Source organism: Mustela erminea, chromosome 15 (assembly GCF_009829155.1).
Source record: "Mustela erminea isolate mMusErm1 chromosome 15, mMusErm1.Pri, whole genome shotgun sequence".
NCBI lineage: Eukaryota > Metazoa > Chordata > Mammalia > Carnivora > Mustelidae > Mustela > Mustela erminea.
In genome coordinates, this window is record NC_045628.1 from 8,529,751 (window position 1) to 8,550,413 (window position 20,663).

General features: G+C 38.1%; 1 long non-coding RNA gene across 1 annotated transcript in view; it reads right to left on the reverse strand.

The window, feature by feature from the left end:
• Positions 1-2,561: 2,561 nt before the first annotated feature.
• Positions 2,562-20,663, reverse strand: part of LOC116574458 — a 52,864-nt gene continuing 34,762 nt past the window's right edge. The window contains exons 4-6 of the long non-coding RNA XR_004279322.1: positions 14,578-14,698; positions 3,600-4,517; positions 2,562-2,737 (exon numbers count right to left, since the gene is read on the reverse strand). This is a non-coding gene — a long non-coding RNA (uncharacterized LOC116574458). The remainder of the gene's footprint in view (positions 2,738-3,599; positions 4,518-14,577; positions 14,699-20,663) is intronic.

The window sequence follows — 20,663 nt, forward strand, 5'->3', positions numbered from 1 at the left end:
TAAGTCTGGCCCACACCCAAGAGAAGCAAAATTCTTTTACTTTTTGAACAAAAAAGTGTGAAAGAATTTGTGGGAAGGTTTTAAAACCACACCTGGTTTCCTTAGTTTCCTAGAATAAATATTTACAGGTAAGATTGCTAGGGATAGAGTCTGTAGGTGAAACAGAGTGATGCTAATAATCCTATAGAACCAGTAAACTAATGATCATCAACAACTAGCTGTCTTATTGTATTGTACTATCAAAAATGGTTCACACATGGTTTTAGATTTAAGTATAATGTCAAGGAAAGCACTCTGAAGTCTTCTTACCACCAGCTAGACCCCAAGACCTGACCTTTACTACCCACCTGCTTGTACTCCCCAACCTTGGTCCCACATTTTTCCTTAGGCTCTTCTTGCCAGTTTCCCTCTTAACTTGGGCAAATGGAAAGTGAAACCACTTCAGAGCTATAGTGACTGCTCTGAAGAGACCTCTAATGGGCCCAGACCACACTGACCAGTTTGAGCTTAACTCCGACTCCTGTCAGCATAAATGGAGTGACCTCTAGAATGATTAGCAACTACCTTGACCTCATTATAATACTAAAATCTCTACCGAAGGAAGAACACAAACCTCATTTACATAACATACAATGTGTGGATAGGCATGTTTCCATAAGGTACATGCATGACCTTCTGCCCACCTACAGTGACAGGTCTTCCCTATCTAAATATTCATCCTAACCCTAAATAAAAAGAACCTGTCCTCCCTGGTTTGGGGAGTCATGACTTTGGAAGCTATTCCCTATGATCTCCTTATTTTTTACAAATAAAGTTCACTTTGTGTGACACCTCCACATGGTGCAGCTTCTGACTCATCAAGAAGCAAACTAACATTGGTTCAGTTACAATCTGAGTATAGTGTTTGTTTCCTCAGATCCGTATCTCCATGTTATAATCAATATCCCAACATTTGGCCAATCTGACTACATCTACCAAGAACATTGACTACATCTATTAGTGACTGTTAACAAAAATAAATGTTCTCATTTGTAAGTAATTGCAAGGTTATTAAAAGAATCAAATAATTTAGCAGATGAAAAATCACTTTGGTGTACTACTTGGCACAGTAGATGTTCAATAAACGTTCCCTTCTAAATCAAAACAAAACCAAAAAATCTATACCAACCACCAATCAGCCAATAGTTCTTGACATTGGCCATTGGAGTCACTGCAGCTATGATCACGTAGGCCTTAGATCATATAACCTGATTTTCTTGCTCTACTCTGGCCCTATACAGTAGAAAATAACTTTCATCTGATATTTTATTGGTACAAAATATATAAAAATAATAACATGTCAAAAAAATGTCAATTGGAGCATTTTTCCACTTAACTGTCTTCTTTTCATACTTAGTCTACCCCTTTAGCTTTAACCTTGGTGAAACATGAATCTCTTTTCACACTGTGGTTTTAGCGATGTTATTACCGTGTATATCCAAAGAGATAGTGGCTTATGTCATAAGTTTCATACTGCAAGCTATATGCCTTCAGCTGTTGGATTAACCTTTTAACTGCAAATAAATTTTAATTGCTGATTATGACTAGAACTTTAGATGGACTATTAATATTATTATTATTTAAAATGCATATCTTACATACAAGAATGGTAAGCCTTGTGAGTAGACATTCACTAAAAATGTTTCTGTCGTATTAAGTTCCTATGTACAGTTGACTTAATTATTTGTGAAGACAGGTAATAACATAACTGAAATTAACAATCTAATAACTCCAACCTATTTTCCAAAACCCTTTCTCTTTGCCACAACATCTACCCCAACTAACTAAAATCTGATCCCTTTCTATTTCTACTACCATGTTTATAGATGAAATGCTAATAAATAATCATCAAAATAGGTCAACTAGAAGAAGAAAAGAGATTAGTGTACCCCAAAATGAATATTCATTCCCTAAATAAATAAGAACGAACCGCACTTCCTATTATAATGAAGAAAACAGGAAGACTTGCCACAGTGATAATGATAAGTGATGTGCCATCAGGTCAAGAAACAATGTTGTTCACTACGCCAATCATTTTCAGCTCATGTCCCATCTGTAACCTAAGGTACATGACGCTAAAGCATTGCACTGGAAAGGTTTCCAGAACCAAGGATATGGATGGAGGGAGGGTACTGGCACATCTTTCTCTTTCTGGGCTTTTGAGAACAGCTTTATTCATAATAAATTGCTTAAACCATTTCATATTCATCATGCTCACTTAATTTACATAAGTTTCACCTTTGGGCCAACCATACCTTCCATTTCTGGGATGTAGGTTACTGTTTACCCTTCACTTCCTGCATCCCACCTCCACTAATCCAACGGCCTCTGTGGATTCCTCATAAATGTCATTCACTCTCGAAGGAGGACAGCAGCAAAGAGATAAGTTATATGGAAAGTTCAAGTGGGAGAAGGAAGTAGAGAAATAAGAAAAGACAGCCATGCTCCGTGAGAAGAGTCAGAAATTATCACAGCTTTGAAAGGGACTTGTAGTTCTTAAGGGGAAAGAAATAATACAAATCTGATGTCCCTGGAAATTTGCCTGGTAATTCACCGTCTTGAGGATAGACCCAGCTTACCTTAAGGTTCTCTACTCACAGGTTAGAGAAGAGGGCAAATGGGCTTCCACAGCTGGCTTGGAGCTAGACTCCACCTGTCAGTTCTGGAAGACACTTCTTTGTTCAAAGCAGTAGCTTTTCTGTAAAAGGTCAATGTTAAATGAAAACGCATTGAAAAAGCATGTTTACCCAGTGCCTAGTTTATGAAGGAACACTGTAGATATACTGTTATCGGGTGCAGTTATCTCTACCAGATGACACTCTGGAGGAGAACTTGACACCCATGGCCCCTTTGGAGGTTAGCGCAAAGTACCAGTCTGGCTTATCAGGGAGAGAGTCCAACTCTTTCTCTACAAGAACAAGGAAACTACTCCACAGTTACTTCTCTCAGACACCGGGGATCCCTTTATAGTCACAGAGGAGCATTTTCCCTCCCCCGGCTCCGTGCAGCTCCCAAAGCACAGTTATGCCCCAGCTGTCTTCGGCACCCGTTTCTTTAATGAGTGCTTCGCCCTTACGGAGCTGACTCAGACGGATGTGCAAGGGCCCACACTTAATGAGTCTGACATCCCGAACGTCCTGCCAAACAAATGCCCAGTAGCTGAGCCCATTTTTTGAAGAGAGGATTGCATTTGTTCCTGTTACAGAGCTGCAGGCAAAGTCAAGCAGTCCGGAAACCGAAAGAGGGAAAAAATATCTTTGTATTATTATGGCCTCAGCATGACTTCAATCAAAGTAGCAAGCCCAACAAAGTCACAGGGTCAAACACATTTACACAAAAGACCCCCTACACCAATTTTAACATGCTCGTGCATCTAGTTTGATTAAAAGAAAATCTGTTTCCAAGACTGAATCTTAATCTTTGCAAATTCCTAATCGAATTCATTTATGTTAATAAAATGGGTCCTTGATGAGATCCATGTGCAATTTTTACCTGAATTTCTATGACTTTAATATTGAAACGTTGGCTTTATTATTTTTTAAACCTCCTAGACTACTTACCTACATAATTGCCTTTTTTCCTGTAAAGTTCTTTGTAAGCTGAATTCCAGATTGACCACTTCCAGACTCTGAACTTGAGCAAGTCACTTCACCTCCTTCTGCCGCCATCCCCTCACCTATGGAGTGAGCTGAAGGAATTTAAGTGTGAGTACATTGAAAAGCACACTGAACTGAGGCAAGCATAGATCCATGACATTTTTGGGTTGAAGACAGCCTCAGAGAGAGAGAAAAATAATCAGGTTACAATATCTGAGACTTCAATATTCTATAGTGAACATTAAATAAGTCTTAGCCAAAGGTCAGCAATAGGCCCTATTATCCAATAGGGCCATGTGCCAGGGATCCCGATTCAGGACACTCTTATCTCATTACATCATCTCTCATTGATAATACCCCACCATTAGCTCACTCTTGACTTTTTAGACTTTCCATCACCTCCAGCACCCTGGCATGATGACAAGCTTAACTTCTGTGGTCTCACTTCTCAAACTCTCCACAGACATGGTTTTATACTTATCCTCTGGCTTGGATCTCTTCTATCTTGAGTAACTTCATGCGATACCCCTCCTCCAATGCCTCCCTCATAACACCTTTCCCGAAGTTGACTAAACAAAGATGCGCAGGTGCCTGTGCACGAGAAGTACCAGCTCCAGTGCATCCTGGGAGGACATCCTGGACAGGCACGAAGCAAATCAGCACAGATGCGTCTTGGGAGCTTGTTTGAACTCAGTCTTTCTTCCATCACTTTGCAGTTTAAAGAATGAGAAATAATATTTTTGAATGTTACAGTCATGACATTCAAGTAGAAAGAAAATTTGCCACCAACTGGATTCCACCAACTAGATCCGCCACCAACTGGAGCAGCCTTGGCATGTGCTCATGGAACTCCTGTTCCACTTTCTTGCTTTTCAGAAAGCCCTGAATGGAGGAAACATTTGGAAAAGAAATGAGATACTCCTAGAAGCAGCAATGAGTTGACTGGCTGAGTCCAGCCAAGCTTCCTTGAAAGCCAGCAGCAGGCACCCGCACACCATACATTCTCGGCTCTCCATGACTTCTACCACCCGCCTCCTTCCTGCGAAGGCCTTCACAGATTAGCCTCGACCTACCTTTCTGGCCTGATCTCCTCTGATGATCCACACACATGACGCACTCCAGAAAGGTTGGGTTATTTGATGCTCCCCAGTGATCTTTCTCAATGACTTGTGATCTTATTTCCACAAGAAAGTTCTTTGCCCATCTCTCCCTCAGCCTTGTTCCTTTTCCATATCAGATTTTACTTCCTCCCTGAGCACAATCACCGTGTCCTCCCACTCTTGCGACAAGATATAATCTCTCTCCACCTAACCTCTCCTAGCACCATGGCTGTACCTGTCCCTGGGCCCTTACTCCATTCTACTCTATGTTATAATCATTCACATATTGAATTGTTTCCTTTGCCACCATCAAGGCGTATTCACCTTGAGGGTAGAGACTGTATCGTTGTATCCCCTGCCAGGCCTAAAACACAGCTTGGCATGCTGAAAACACTGAGTAAATATTTTTCATGTTGAATTAAAGATTGCATTGTGGATAAATATCCTTTGATTTACTTTATACTTATTTAAATTTATTTTGTTTTATTTTGCAAATATTACTGACTGTATCAACTTAATATTGCTTTTCCCCTGTTTTGTTCCTCTTACTGGCAATGAACAGTATTCTCAATATGCTGTGTAGATGCCAAAAGCCAAAAAAGCAGAAAGAGCAACAAAAAATGGAGAATCAGGCCTTGTATTTAATCTCCATGTTTTTTAAATTTTCAGGGGAAAGTTCAAAAGCATCTCATGTACTCATATAACCTGCATACTGCATGAGGCTATGGCTCTGCCGGAATAAAATGAAATTTTAAAAGCTAGTTTATATTATTATCCTTTGAGACTGTACTTCTCAATTATCCTTTGGTTTATCTCTAGTTTTCCATCCCCCTGAAAGTCAGCTTTCTCTCACTTTTTTCATTGTAAACAATTCACTTCACGAATGTAGAATAATAAAATTAAGCTTCACAGGAAGAAGTTCTGGAAGCTGATAGAAAATAAATCTTATCTCTTTGTCTTCCCTGAGCCTGGCTTCTCGGTCTCTGTGGTTTCTTGTCTCTGGATCTGTGCCTCTTAAATGCCTTAAGATCAAAAAGCAGGAAGGTGGATGGACACCTAGCTCAGTGTTTTAATATCTGGTTCTTGATTTTGGCTCAGGTCATGATTTCAGGGCTCTGTATGGAGCTCGGCGTTCAGCTCAGTGAGGAGTCTGCTGGAGGTCCCCTCTCCCCCTCCCCTCCCCCTGCTCGTGCACGTATGCGCTCTCTCTCCTTCTCTCTATCAAATAAATAAATCTTTAAAAAAATAAAAGAGGGGCGCCTGGTGGATCAGTGGGTTGCGCCTCTGCCTTCAGCTCAGGTCATGATCTCAGGGTCCTGGGATCGATCAAGCCCCACATCAGGCTCTCTGCTCAGTAGGGAACCTGCTTCTGCTTGCCTCTCTGCCTGCTTGTGATCTCTGTCCATCAACTAAATAAATAAAATCTTAAAAATAAATAAATAAAAATAAAAGAATGTAGGAAGGTGGAAAAGATGAGAAGAATGACCTTTACAAGGCTGGCTGGGTACAGTGACTTTGTAATTAACACATTAATTACAAAGCAAAGGAATCTTCATTTGAGCCATCTCAAAGGTGCCATCTTGTTTCTCAGGAGCACCTAGAAGGTTGTACTATTTTTGCTTAAATGAACTTTTATAAGGTTCATCAGAGCCCAGCATATTATAATAAACAGATGATACTTAATACAGACAGTGTCATAAAGGTAAAAACTATCAATATTTTTTATTTCCTGATTCTTCAAAAGACATTGAATCACTGAACTAGTTGAAAAGAAAGAAAGAGAAAGAAGGAAGGAAGGAAGGAAGGAAAGAAAGAAAGAAAGAAAGAAAGAAAGAAAGAAAGAAAGAAAGAAAGAAAGGAAAGGTAGGAGGGAAGAAGGGAGAAACGCTGACCTTGGGAGAGTGAGCTCAAGCTGTCCCTATAATAATAAGCAAATTGAAAAAGCAAAGGGAAGACTTTCATCTAACTTACATAGCGCTTGTCAAAGTCCAGGGTTGAGTCTATCTAAAGAAAGCAGTACCGTCGGTTTCTACATTAAAGAGCTCCAATAAAACCACTTGAAATGTCTAAATGGATGTTTATTGTTAACTCGCTTATTTCCTGAACACATAGCCATGTACCTCTGTGTGCTACCGTCAGTGACATGTGAGGTATCCTTCCAGGTTCAACGACCAAAGAGCTAAGTGACATAGAAACCCTTTGTCCTCCCCCTTATATAGCATTTGCAAGCTGGTGGGGGTGGGGATGGGGGGTGGAGGAGGGGGCCAGAGAAGAACAAGGTTAGGTGAAGGGTGTTCAGAAAACAAAATGCACATTTTTAAAGAAAATCAGCAAGGAAAAGGAACTATTTTAGGCACCATCTTCTATCACAATTCTCCATTCAGATATTCTTACTTCAAAGACTCAAATTTTCTTAAAAGCAAAATGCCTCCCTCTTTTTCTTTTGCCATTCCTTTAACTTAAAATCCTTCTATTTTCTATTCCTCATATTAGGATTGCCAGATTTTGCAAATAAAAATACAAGGTATCCAGCTCAGTTTGAACTTCAGGAAGTAACATTTTTTTTTAGTAATAAGTATATTCCATGCATGCAATATTCAGAAATAGGTTCAAAAAAAGATTCATTGTTTATCTGAAATTCAAATTTAAACCATGAATCATTTTTTTAATATAAGTAGGTCCCAAATATCACATGGGCCATACTTAAACTGGAATGTTATCTGTGCTTTATCTGAAGTTCAGACTGAACGGGACCTGCTGTATTTTATCTGACAGCACGGCTCTTAGGTGGATTCTCCTATCATTCAAGCCCAGATTAAATCCCATTTCTTCCATGAATGCTTTCATATCCATCCTATTTTGAAAGGATTCATGCATTTATTCATTATTCCCCAATCGAATATGTATTGAACACCTATTTTCCTCCAGGAACTGTATTAGGTACTGGGCATAAAAACAAAGAAAGAAAGAAACAAACAAGGTCTATAGCTCAGAGGCAGAGGATGGCCTCGAAGGCAGGCAATAATGACCCGAGGAACAAGGGTCGTGAGAGAGAGATGCACAAGGTGCCACGGAAAATCCATACACAAGCCTCCTTGTAGGGCTGCAGGTTATCTGTCCCCTTCATCGCCGATCTCGTACTACCTTATGTTAACCCTTGGAACTATATCTCTTACTTCTCACCCTCTGCCTGGCATCATACTTTGCTTATAGTAGGTACTTCTATTTGTTCTGTGCAATGAAGCCCTTTTTCCCCCATTCATTTGCTCTTCTTTAGAATTTTTAGAAAGATAACCACAAGATTGAGTTTGGTTTGTTTCACTTCAACCACAGTGAGAAGTCATGCATTTTCCAAGGTACTAAATGTGCCAGGCATCACTTCGTGTACTTCACAGTTACTGAATCCTCGCGCTGTCTCAGTGAATGAGGTACTCTTTATATCTCACTTTATGGAAGAGGAAACAAAGACACAAAACGGTTCATTAACTTGCCCCCAAATCACACAAATAATAAACGTGAAGCTGAGATTCAGACCCAGGCGACTGCCTTCAGAATGCCGTGTTGCCACTATGATGGAGGTGATTTTAAAAATTAAGAGTAAATAAGCTTCTGGAATTTTCTGTGGACACTATGTTCTTTTTTATTTTTTAATTTTTATTTTTAGAAAGAATAATCCTTTTTCTGTTTCTAAAGATCCACAAATGAACCACTTAGGCTCCAATACAATTTAAGAGAAGAAATTTTAAAAAGGAAGCTAACACAGTGCCAACTCACATGATGAAAGCGTAAGGTAGTTTACGACCTTTCCCTTCATTGTTATCGACCCCAGTCCTGGTCTGTGCTACAGTCTAGAGCCTGGATTCAAGAGCAAGCACTGTGCACATCCCCAGTTACTACTGGACAACAGCAGATCTGATCCATCTAAGGAAGCAGAGTCATGAAAGCCTTTTCAAGGAACTATTTCACTGAAGGTTAGTTATCATGTGGTTAGAAAAAGCAAAATCATTCTTCAACATGTGGCAGAAAATTTAAAGAAAATCAAACATGGTGCCAAGAGACATACTTAGGATGGAGTATTATAACCTTGTTACCTGACTTGTAAAAATACAAACTTAAGTGTACTGAATGATCTAAATCTTATGACTTCTAAAATGTGACCTTGAGAAGCCTATTTAATGATTGTTAAAAATAACCATTTTTCCATTTGCATAGAATGAAGATACTTAAAACTTGAGATTAATTTGGAAGCACGCAAACCCAAACTCTCTAAAAAGGACACTGTCCCTTCCCTCTTCTTGATGATTGGGACTTCAAGCAAATATGTTCTTATTTAAGTTTCAGCTACATGGGATGCAGAGGTTTTTGTCTTCAGGAAATCACCTCCCTCTACAAATAACAGAGGCTATTGTGGCCTGGTCTCAGTGTTATATCCCATTTAGTTTGGTGCAGCGTACTCAGTGTACTTATTACTAATAGATTATGATGTTAAAATAAGTAAAATTATTAAGAAGAGCTGTTTGTCCCTACATGGCATTCTGATACCAAAGCTAAGACTTCAGTATTATTTTTTTGTAAATCTGTAAACTAAAATGTTGTCTATGGCCTCTTTTACTTTCTGAGTCAGTAGACAGTGCAGAAATGGGAAGTTATCATAGTAAATTAAATTCAGTACTTAATATAAATCCAAAAATTCAAAATCTCAAAAATATATGAAATTCTCTTACTTTGGACAAATTTTCTGCCATATAAATTAATGGGAGCTTCATATATAATTGATAATGCTGTGACATTTGGAAAAATATAAAATGTCAAACAGAGACATCGTGAGTAAACATGTCACAAAAGTCTGTGTTTATAACAATAAAAGATAAATCGGTTTGGGGGAATAATAGAATCTCAAAGGTTGAAAGAACTTTAAAGGTTATTGAGTTTACCACCCCCAAGTTTTAATATACTCTCCAGCATCTTCTCCCCATCTAGGCAGCGCTGGCCCAAGTACAAGTGACTATACACTATACTGTATCACCAAGCAGTTTGTACCTATGTTTCCATCAAAACCATCACTGAGATTGACCTACTGACAACACAAGAACAGAGCCAAGATTGGGCAGGGACTTCAAAAGGGACCTGTCCCACAACAAACTTTTCTTTTAACTTCCAGCAATTTTGTCTTCCAAGACTTGGAAAGAATTTGGGCCACTGAGGAAGCCCAACGGGGTGAACTGAGAACCACAGGCAGGAACACTGGTGTGAAATGAGGGCAAGCTGAGCACAGATGTGTGTGAGCAGGTCAGTGGAAAGAGTGCAGAGTTCTCAAGGAAAGAAGGAACTGCCTTCACCATCCTCTGGAGCCGAGAAAAAGCCTTGTGATCAGAGACTTCTTTTTTTCAGTCATGGTAAAGAACACATAACATAAAATTTACCATTTTGTCTAATTTTTAAGAGAACAGTACCTTAGTGTTAACTACAGGTATGTTAGTGTCAACTATAGCTCTCTAGAAGCTTCTCATTTTGCGAAACTGAAACCCTGCACTCACTGAACACCAACCCCCTCTTCCTCTTTCCTCAGCCTCTGGCAACCTCCCTCCTATTTTCCCTTGACAAGGGTTGACTAGTTCAGACACTTCACGTAAGAACCATACAGTATTTGTCTTTTTATGACCGGCTGATTTCACTGACCCTAATGCCCTCAAGCCTCCTCCATGTTGCAACACGTGAAGGAATTTCTTCCTCTTTTGAGGCTGAATAATATTACATTGTACATATAGTCCATCTTTTCTCTAGTTGCTCATTCACGGATGGACAGTTAGTTTGATTTCACCTCTCAGCTGTTGTGAATAATGCTGCAATGAGCATGGATGTGCGAATACATTTTTTGATCCCGTTTTCAGCTCTTTTCTATGTACACTCAGAAGTGGGATTGCTGAATTATATGGTAGTTCTATTTTGAATTTTCTGGACATCTCCAGGCTTCCCTTTTTTAAGTATTTGCTATGTGTTCTTTTCAATTGCCAGTCCGTCCAAATCTACCTCCTGGGAAGATACACCTAATACTAGGAAGGGACATCTGGCGACAACCTTCCTCTGACTCCTCCTACACAGATTAGTGCCAATACTGAGAACAAGTCTCTTCTGCACTGCTCTACATGATCCTCCAAAGATAAAACCCAGACCAGTTATTCTTTTCTTACTCTTTTAGGATGGTGTCTATATGGATTCCTGTAATAATTAAGGAGTTCTTGTTTATCTCAAGAAAACCTATCAGGAACACAAAAACCGTTTCTATTTCAAATGAATGATCTCCTTCCCTTCTTCTTTGGAGAAAGTAACATAGATATTTTTAGTATAAAAAAAAGTATTCTTTGGGGTATTTGATATGAAATGTGTATAAATATGTTGTTTATGCAGTATAGTAATTTATGAATGTAACTTACAGAATTAGGTAGTGCCCACCTAAAATCTCAAATTCAGGTGTCTCCTGTGAATTACGTTACTGAATAAACCCATCAGGAAAAAGGCAAGTTTTGATGTTTCTAGGTAGAACTCTGAAAAACCAGGGCCTAATGAAGCCTAATGAAGACCTGACTCATGTATTAGACAGGATGTTCCAGAAAAACAGAACCAAGACAGAGAGAAGTTAAGATGAGTTAGCTCGTGCGACTCTAAAGACCAAGTCCCAAGATCTGCCATCCACAAGCAGGAAACCCAGAAAAGCCAGTAGTATAATTCAGTACCAAAGACCTGAGAACCAGGGAAGCCAATGGTGCGAGTTCCAGCTTAAGAGAAGGAGAAAATGAGATGAGACAGACCCAGCTTAATTACCCGAGGCAGAGGGAGAGCATGAACTCCTCCTTCCTCTACCTTTTGTTCTATTCAGGCCCTCAGACAATTAGAGGATGCCCACCCACAGTTGGTGTCAATAGTCCATCTATTCTAATATGAACCTTATCCAGAAACACCTTCACAGACACCACCAGAGACAATATTGAGTCTGGGTAACCAATCCCCACTCAAACAGACACATGATAGTAACCATCACAACGGGGTATCAAGAAAATTTTGCTTAATTGATGGAATTATTATTCTGCAGGAGCACTGTGAACATCAAGGAACAAAGAAAGACAAGCGCAAAGTAGAGAAATTTTCCACGGTTTGCCGAGAATGATTCAGAAAAAAAGCAATACTGAACCCAAGGTAGAGACATGCTGCTCTTTCTAAAGCTGGAGAATCTGAAAACAGGGAGGGCTTCCTGAATCTTCCAGAGCCTGGAAAAAAACAACCCTCAAGGTGATTTCCTTCTCTTCGTTCAACATCAACAAGCAGAATTTTGAGTACCCCAAAGTACCCTGATAGTGCAAAGGAGGCATCAGATTGAGGCCACTGGAAATAAATTTTCTCCATTGTCAATAATGGTTTGTCATTATGTTTATACATCACTCTCTTGTGAGTTGGTTTAAGGTATCAGTCTCTGGAACGTTGATAAATCCCAGCCACTCTGCATCCACTCAGCAAACTAGAAGACAAGACCACTCACAGATGAGCTCCAAAATTCTACACCAGAGGCATACTCCGTGAGCAGCTGAGACCCAGCATAGGTTTATTTTCGATACCTAACTTCCATGTAGAAGCAAAGGATATCTATCTCTCTGTGTGTCTATCTATCTTCCAACCACTGTAAAGAATGAAGCTGAGTAGGAAGATCTACCACAGGCTATAAAGATACAACTTGTTTCAGCCTGAGATAAAGGACAGAAACCAGAATGGAACAGGATAAAAGCTTAAGTTGGGAAATGAGCACAATAATTAAACCCAGGATACCCCCAAAAAATGAAGAAATAATTTCAATAGTTCCAAGCCATGATAGGCGGGGCTGGATGGGAGGGACAGCACCAACCAGGACAACATGGCTTTGACACCCTTTAGCCCTCCCCAGTCAGTGAAAGAATCCTGTCGGCCATCCCCACCCACTATCCCTGGATGAGAATCTCTCTTCCTCTCCCTTTTTAGGGACAACTTTCAGGAATATATATAAAATCAGTCATTTATACTTTAATATGAATTTAATTCTGCTTAAGGGGTTCCTAGAGTGACTCATATCTTAATTCTCAACTTCTTAGAAGGCACCACAGTGAGTTGATCTCATGGGATAGCGGTAGAGGTGTCGGAGTGACCAATTGGCAGGGAACAGATGAGGTCATCAGCAGGGATGCTAGACGAAGGTAGGCTAGGTAAATTCCGAATCAAAAACCCAGGCGTGTCCGAAACTCAGATTATAGATAGTTCTGACCTCTCTGGCTGAATTTTGTAACAGATATCTCTCACGGACTGCAGCTTTTATCTCATTTTCTGGGGTTTTATTAGTTTGAAGATTTTTGTTTCTCCGGCATCTTGGCAGTCACTGATGGAGAGGAGTGGAGGAGGCGGCTGTGGTATTCATTCCCTGAGGTGAACATAGATAGGAATGACCAGGATTCTGAATTCTCGTGTTGACCAGGTATCAAGAATATCTACCAGCAACCCTGAAAAGGCCTGGGGAAGTCATACACACAAAAAAACACAAGGATACACAAAATCACACTATATTTCTTTAACATTTTGTCCCATAACCCTTAAACTACACAACTCAGTCCCATTCTCATATACAACTAATCTAATCTTTGCCCTAGGGTTCTTCAAAAAAACGGATGAGCCCAAGGGAAAAGAAAATCAAAAAAAGAAACTTCGTAGGCCAAATACCTGCTTTGAGAAAATAAGGTAAAAGGCAAGATCCATAGACAAAAATTTACCTTTCTTTTGCCATGGCTATCACCCCTGTTTGTTTGTTTGTTTGTTTGTTTGTTTTTAATATGTTCAGTTATCCAACATATACTACGTCCTTAGTTTTTGATGTGGTGTTCAGTGATTCATTAGTTATGTATAACACCCAGTGCTCATCACACTTGTTTTTGCTTAACAGGGCAAGTACTCTACCACTTCCTGATGATTAGAAACCCAAAAAGTGGCCAGCAGCTTGGAATGAAGATCGAATTCTTACAGCAAAAACAGAAAAAAACGTAATATCTCAAAAATTATCCTGCCACACATGCAACAAAAATCCAAAATGCTCCCCTCAATAATTATCAAATGTTAAGATAATTCTCAGTGAAACAGACGGAATGAATTATAGTCAAATATTTAAACATTTATTGATGCTGCAGCAACTTTCCAGACAGTCCGAAATTCCAAAGTAATATTCTTCAAGATGTGGCACAGATTTCTGGAGTTCTTACCACATCTGAGAAGCTCTGCTCTTTCTATTAAGTCCTCAGGAACAGGGAAGGGCGTTCTGATGGACGACTTCCAAATCAATGAGATTTTCTGCTTGTAGAAACAAGATATGCCACAGGAAAATCAAGCCCATGTGTGAGTATGTCGGGGTGCCTCCACATCTCTTTATGGGAATTGACATCCATTGATTTTTGAAAGTATACATTTTACCAGAACTCAACAATGTTTTTTAACGAGGCCTTCTCACACCGTATCATCAGCTTCAGTCACTCTGTAATTAGGTTCAATTAACATGTCCCAAATGCCAGAAGGGTTAGCAATAGTGACAACACTGAGTACAGTTAATGCATAAAAATTAAAAAGTTTGCTCTCCATAGCATTAAATCACATATCATATTCCTCGTTGCTTCTCTAATGTTTCCTTGTAGGAACCTGGAGAATTATGGTTTCTCACTGTGGGTCATTCATATCAACATATTTTATAGGTGAGTTTACTGATAGATTATGTAATAAGAAGACCAAAAACAGTCAACTCCTAACAAAAGTGAGAAGTTTCCCATCTCAACCCCTCTTACCTGTCAATTGTGAGGCTGAAAACAGGCTTCCTGTATGAGCTCATTTTTGAGGATGAGTGAAGGGTAGTTTGAAAAGAGAAAATGTTAATCTTCTCAAGGTATTCAATAGCCATATCCAATTCTGTCAAATAAGGAGGATAGGATAAATAAAATCTAAATACATTCATGTCTATAATATTTAGCAACTACATGAGCATGAAGCAAAATACAGTTACAAGAGTGAAAGATAGCAGACAGCGATAACGATAAATCATAGTGTCAGGTCTGAGGTGGGACATACTGGTACAACAAGCTGCCACTTTATTTTATTTTTTTTATTTTATTATTTTATGTGAGTCACCATACAGTTCTTCATTAGTTTTTAATGTAGCATTCCATGATTCATTGTTTGTGTATAATACCCAGTGCTCCATGCCACAGTATTTTAAAAACAAAGTTTGCACATGAATTCCAATTCCAAATTGATGAATTCATTGACAGAAATGAATTCACATATAAATATCAGCCAATAAAAGAGAAGAGCAAAAAGGAAGACTAAAGAAATATTTGATAATTTATCAACATAAAAGTACCACAAAATTACTACCACAAAATAAGCAACTTCAGCCAACACTCCAGTGAGATGAAAATAGGTGTAAACACCTTTTTAAAAACCTGAAAATATAAAAACTTGAAAATATAAAAGCCAATGAAAGAGGAAATATAGAGGTAAAAGGAGGTTAAGCAAGCGTGTTGGGGGCGTGCATACAATTCTGGAGGAGAGTCAAAGGGATTAGCTGCATGATCCACAGATTTTGAGGGAGGGAACACAGACTGGAGTCCGGCACGTCATAAAAAATAACCAAGATGCAGGACAACCTAAATGAAACCCAGTGGGGGTAGGGGGTGGAGAGCAGGAAAAAAGCAATAAAATCAAATCTATGGTGGTCCAGATATTAGTTTATATATTTTTTAAAGTATTTCTACTGTTTTCAATAAGAAGCAATCAAAATTGATAACTATCATCAGAAAACTAAATAATCTCGAAACAATGAAAATTCCAGAAATAAAAGGTATGATGACTAAAATTAGAAAAATATGAACAGTTTCGCAGAATTAAGCAACTAAATGCAAAGAGTATTGGTGAACTGGTAGATAGTCCAGAAGAAAAGATTGAAAATAGAGGATAAAGAAAATACTATGGAAAATAACATGAGAGATTGAGCAAGTCACAATGAGAAGCCTACAGTACATGTAATTTGTGTCTGAGCAAAACTATGGGACAGAAGTAATAGTCACCAAAACTGTAACTGATACTTTGTCAAAATTGAGGAAGACATTGAACATATTTAAAAGTACTATGAGGTACTTCTAAATAAATCTGTTTTCAAAGAAAAATTAAGACAAAAATTAGAAAAAATGTTTAATTCATTGATATTAGAAATCAGCATATCAGGATTTGTGGAATGCAACTAAAGATGTAAAAATGTGTGTGTTGGAAAAGAAGGGTTATACGTCTATCTCAAGAGACAAGGAAAGGACACAGAAGTATACAAAATAGGAAAATTACAGCCGCTTTTATTCTTGCCTCATAAAATGTATTTGGAGAGTGTTTCTTTAAGTATTTAAAATAATTCATCAGTGAAGCCATTTGGGCCTGGAGTTTTCTCTGTGAGAAGATTTTAATTACAAATGTAATTCCTTTAGTAGCTATGGAACTATCAGTATTTTCTATTTTTCCCTGCATTAGTTTTGGTGAACGGTGCTGTTTAAGGAATGTGTCCACTTCATCAAAGTTGTCTAATTTATTGGCATAAAATTTTTCATATTTGTTTATCATCATCCCTGTAATCTCCATGAGATTAATAGTGATATTTTATCTTTCATTCCTGATGCTTATCATCAAGCGTTTTTTCTAACATTCTAGCCATTTATCAATTTCACTGATCTTTTCCAAAACACAAATTTCACTTTCTCTAATGTTTTATTCTCTTTCATAAATATCTTGTTAGTACTTAGAGTATTTTGCTTTTTTGTCTTCTTAAGATTAAAATTTGGATCATTAAACTTTTCCTCTTTGTTGCAAACATTTGAAGCTAGTAACTCCACTGTTTTGTGGAGTCTGATATTGCGTGTTTTCAATTGCATACATTTCAAAATGCTTTAAATATTTCCTGTGGTTTCTTCCTTGACCCATGGATAATTTAGAATTTTCTTTAACTTCTAAATTTTTGAAATGTTTCCAGTTCTTCTATTGGTACTTACTTATAATTGATATCCTGTGGTTAGATCACATACTACATAAGGTTTGATCTTCTTACATTTATCAATGTATCTTTTGACCTGTTATCTGATCTATCCTGTGACTGTTCCAGTGCACTAGGAAATAAAAACATGTATTCTATTGTTACGGGTACAGGGTTTTTAAAATGCCAGTTAGGTGAATGTGGCTGATAATGTTATTTAAATATTCCACAACCTTACTTAATTTTTCATGTTCTATCAATTAATTACTGAGAGAGATCTTAAAATCACTAAGTATTTCTGGATTTCTTCCTTTAGTTCTATATCTGTTTCATACATTTTGAAGTTTCGTTAGTAGGCGTATACACATTCAGGATTGTTACATCTCCGAAATAGATAAAATCTTCATGAAATATTTTCTTTATTAATAATATTGCTCCTTTTCTTAAGTTCAGTGTAAATGATATTAATAGAGCCAAATGAGCTTTCTTATACTTGGTAGTCTAATATATCTTCCACCTTTTAGTTTCACCAATCTATGCCTTTGTATTATGATGGACATATACTAAAATTGGAATGATGGACTGAAAGGTTTGGTCCTTTCATATTCATATGTTGATGCACTAAACCCCAATGCAATTATGTTTGGTGAACATTCATAAACTACTGTTCAGGTAAAGAAATACAATATCACCAACACCCAGGAGCCTGTTTATGGACCTTCCCAACCACTACTCCCTACCTCTCTGCAAAGTAGACCTTCACTTTCAAGGTAATCACATCTTTGTTTCTCTTTAATATTCTGTCACCCAAGTATGCCTCCCTAAAGACCATAGTATGGTTTGGATTTTTTTTTTTTTTAAATAAACGGAATCATGGTTTCACTTTTGGGGGGAACATAAGGAATAGCATGGAGGACATGAGGAGAAGGAAGGGAAAAATGAAGAGGGGGGTGTCAGAGGGGGAGACAAACCATGAGAGTCTGTGGATTCTAGGAAACAAACTGAGGGTTTTAGAAGGGAAGGGGGGGATGGGTGAGCCTGGTGATGGGTATTAAGGAGGGCACAGATTGCATGGAGCACTGGGTGTTACACACAAACAGTGAATCATGAAACACTACATCAAAAATTAGTGATGTACTGCATGGGGACTGGCATAACATAATAAAAATAAATAAATAGATAAATAAATGGAATCACAGACTACCGTTTCTGGTAATGACACAGGGGCTTATGGTGAATTCATCCTCTTACAGATATAAATTATAAATTCTGGGAAAAATATTAAAAAGAACTACTTGAAGGTAATGAACAAAAGGCAGAACAAAAACTAGAAGGTATTTGATCCTTGATAAAAGAGAACCGCTCTGAGTGAGATCTATGATTACAAAGCTCGTTCCCTCAAGGCAGCCATCAGTCCATGCTGTGTGGTATGGTGGAATTAAAGTAAAAAGCCACACAAGCTTGAGATGATAGAGAAAAAAGTCTGCAATTGCCAGAGAATCTACAAATAAAGAGAGAAACCCCAGGAAGAAGGAAGAGATGGGGACATTCCCCAGTTTTGCATATAATTTTCCCTAAATCCTTTGGCTGACCCCTGAGGAGCTCATGAACAAGAGAGACTCCAAAGAGTAAAGCAGAAAGAGCTGGAAGTCTGAAAGAGCTGATCATAGATTTCAACTCCTGCCCATCAGAGAAGACACAATATTGGATTTGAATTCTTACAAATTAGAGAGGTATTGTAAACACCTTAGGCTTTTCATGAAAGAAGGACCATGCCTCAAGAATAAAATACACGAACAATGAATTAGGGAACACTACATCAAAAATAAATGATGTACTATGTTGTGACTAACATAACACAATTTGTGTGTGTGTGTGTGTGTGTGTGTGTGTGTGTATACACTTAATGCTAAAAAAGTAAAAATAAAAATAAAAAATAAGAATAAATAAATAAATAAAATCTATGACTCAGGACTAAGAATCTAACCATCAAACTAGACTAAGTGCAAAACCAAAAGTCTCATCCCTGCAGAGTGAAAAGCCAATACAAGTTCAATGTAAAAAGCCAGTAATTTCGCTCCCCACTGAGTCAACTGCCATTTTGGTCAACTGTATGAGCTGCCACTCTTCAGAAGATGATTCCTAAGTTAGGGTCTCTCAACATACAGTGTACAATGTCCAGCATATGCTGAAGAAAACAAAGCCTAGATACATGAAGAAACAAGAAAATGTGACCCATACTCAAGAGGAAAAGTAATGATGCCTAGGAATAGACCTCAAAATGTCTCCTTTTACCTCAAAATATAGTAAGGTCCAACACTCCCCACCAAAAAAAAAAAAAAAAAATCTGGAAACAAAGAAGTAGAGATACATAAGCCAAAACTAAGATTTCAACATGTAGGATCCAAGGTGAGGAAAAGAAGACCCTAGATCCTGTTGTAGCAGGGCTCCTAAACCTGTTCCCCGACAGCTATCTGTTCTCTGATAATGAGGAGGCAATATCCTAAAATTGGTCACTAATATATGGAACCAAGCAAGCTGAAGTGATATCCTTATATTTTTTTACCTTCAGATTTTTTTTTTAATTTTTTATTTTTTATAAAAATATATTTTTTATAAACATATATTTTTATCCCCAGGGGTACAGGTCTGTGAATCACCAGGTTTACACACTTCACAGCACTCACCAAAGCACATACCCTCCCTAATGTCCATAATCCCACCCCCTTCTCCCAAACCCCCTCCCCCCAGCAACCCTCAGTTTGTTTTGTGAGATTAAGAGTCACTTATGGTTTGTCTCCCTCCCAATCCCATCTTGTTTCATTTATTCTTCTCCTACCCACTTAAGCCCCCATGTTGCATCACCACTTCCTTGATCAGGGAGATCATATGATAGTTGTCTTTCTCTGCTTGACTTATTTCGCTAAGCATGATACGCTCTAGTTCCATCCATGTTGTCGCAAATGGCAAGATTTCATTTCTTTTGATGGCTGCATAGTATTCCATTGTGTATATATACCACATCTTCTTGATCCATTCATCTGTTGATGGACATCTAGGTTCTTTCCATAGTTTGGCTATAAACCATAAGTGACTCTTAATCTCACAAACAAACTGAGGGTTGCAGAGTCATGTTCTGATTGGATTCCTGAACTTCAAAATCAAAGAATAAATTCTTGAAGTATTCAGGTAGGGAAAAAAAAAACACTGAAGAAAACAATAATCTAGCGTGAAACTTCTCTATGGCAACATTCAATGCCAGAAGATAATATAGTCATGTCCATAAAGATCTAAGAAGTAATGTGAAAAAAGAATATTTTACTTTTCAATAGGAAGGCCAAAGAAAACACACATTCATAAATAGAAAAGCACAGGGAATGCAAACTCCTAAAGTCCTTCTAGATAAAACTAGTCTGTGGAATACACACAATCAAAAATTAAAATTAAAATTAAGAAAAAAACATAAGAGAACTCAAAAATAATAGAGAAGTCAACTCTGATGAATTAAAATTGGCTATAATTTTTTTTTTCATTGTCTACAAAGAAAGATGGGAGTTTTCTTCCTTCTACCTGGAATCTTCAGCGGAAATGGTACTGTGCCAGTTTTAGGCTCAGCCTTTTAGGACTAGCAACCTTTGAGATGAAGGCCTCTCCAGGCGGCTAAGTCTTCTCACAGCTCCCTTCCAGATCATCCAGAAGGATTACTATTCAGCATTAAAGTCATTCTTAAAGACTAAACATCTGTGAAGATTATAGTTACAAAGCAGAATGTAAATACTATAATGACTGCAATGAGAAAAAGAACAGTAATGGCCTACAAGAGATCTATGTGACCTTCCATCCTGCACACTTCCGCTCCTC